Source organism: Staurois parvus, unplaced genomic scaffold (assembly GCF_062004578.1).
Source record: "Staurois parvus isolate SC_StPar_1 unplaced genomic scaffold, SC_StPar_1.0 ptg001315l, whole genome shotgun sequence".
NCBI classification, from domain to species: domain Eukaryota; kingdom Metazoa; phylum Chordata; class Amphibia; order Anura; family Ranidae; genus Staurois; species Staurois parvus.
Genome location: NW_028319111.1, coordinates 125133 through 127009, shown reverse-complemented (window position 1 = coordinate 127009; position 1877 = coordinate 125133). Strand labels below are relative to the sequence as shown.

The 1877-nt window shown below is 45.4% G+C and overlaps 1 pseudogene; it reads left to right on the top strand.

The window, feature by feature from the left end:
- The first annotated feature begins 1413 nt into the window (after positions 1-1413).
- Positions 1414-1575, top strand: LOC149437110 (U2 spliceosomal RNA; annotated as a pseudogene).
- The last annotated feature ends 302 nt before the right edge of the window (positions 1576-1877 follow it).

Genomic DNA, 1877 nt, shown 5'->3' with positions numbered 1-1877 from the left:
CCTGGTATGCGATAAATAGGCCCAACACCGTAGTATGAGAAACATCCCCATATCATGATGCTTGCACCACCATGCTTCACGGTCTTCACAGTGTACTGTGGCTTGAATTCAGTGTTTGGGGGTCGTCTGACAAACTGTTTCCGCCCACTAGACCCAAAAAGAACAATCTTACTTTCATCAGTCCACAAAATGTTGCGCCATTTCTCTTTAGGCCAGTCAATGTGCTCTTTGGCAGATTGTAACCTCTTCAGCACACGTCTTTTTTCCAACAGTGGGACTTTGCGGGGACTTCTTGCAGATAGCTTGGCTTCACATAGGCGTCTTCTAATTGTAACAGTCCTCACAGGGAACGTCACACCTTCTTTCATCTTCCTGGAGCTGATTGTTGGCTGAGTCCGCGCCATTTTGGCTATTCTTCTATCCATTCCAATGGTAGTTTTTCGCTTTCTTCCACGTCTTTCAGGTTTTGGTTGCCATTTTAAAGCATTTGCGATCATTTTAGCTGAGCAGCCGATCATTTTCTGCACTTCTTTATATGTTTTCCCCTCTCCAATCAACTTTTTAATCAAGGTACGCTGTTCTTCTGAACAATGTCTGGAACGACCCATTTTCCTCAGAATTTCAGAGAGAAATGCACTGTAACCAGCATGTACAACATTTGCTGCCTTCCTTCCTTAAATAAGGGCAATAATTGCCACCTGTTTTTCAAAGAATGAATGACCTCACTAATAGAACTCCACACTGCTATTATTTTGAACACGCCCCTTTCAATGAGTGATTCAATGACACAGAATCAGCAGAATGCATGTCATGACTGTTGGGTCTGTTGGATTTCTATTACTCTACTACACCTGATAGTAAATTATTTGCCATGTAGAAATCTCATTTCTACCAAAAACAGTGATTGATCCGGTTAGTGATGTCTGACTGCTATTATTTTGAACACAACTGTAAGTAGTACTAAACAAAAGTCCAAAAAAATTAATGTGACACCAGTGTTCCAAAAACATGCAGGTGATCCTGTGCGTTGCAGCCTCTGCCGATGCATCCAAAAATAGCTAAATTGGCTCCTCACCTCCTTACTGTGACCCTAAAAAGGGCCTGCTAGCTTTTGGGATCACTCCTGGACCCCCCAAGTATGGATTCCTCTTATTAGTATCCTCAAATGCAGAAACAACCTTGCATCAGGTAAATGCATGTAAGCTTTTTCAGGTCAGGATCACCTCCAAACTCCCCTTTGCCTACAATAAGTGTGACCAGCTCCCACAGGATCCATACAAAGAGAGAACTTCCATAGGTTCAATAAAAGGCAATGTAAACCATTAAACTCACATTAGTTCAGTAGATAGTAAGCCTTAGAACCTCATGCTATGGGTGTACTTGCATGGGTTCATATGGAGTACAAAGATGGCATCTGCTTCTCGGCCTTTTGGCTAAGATCAAGTGTAGTATCTGTACTTATCAGTGTCCAGCAGGGGTGCTCCACGGTCATTCTAGCTTTGCGGGGATGACTGGTTGTATAGTACCCCTGCTGGTATGATGGGGGTCCTGATGGTTAATACGGGGGGAACAGAAACCGTGCGGCCCATAGATAGTTGGGGCCCGGGAGTAATTCCCCTTTGGAATGCCAGAGGGGCCCAGTACCTCCTGATTTGAGCGGATCTACCTCGGTCTGGCCAGGGGCCGGGAAGGCAGAAAGTCCGCAAACCAGTGAGTGGTTGCCTCAGGGGTGCTCTTAGTAGCTCTTGGGTGTGGGACCCCAATGCGTGAACAGGCACATGGTCACTGTGTTTAAACACTTTTTCTGCACAGCGCCCTCAGGACCAGGCCTTCTGGTTAAGTTCGGGGCAATTTTTGCTACAGGCCTCAGGGCCTGG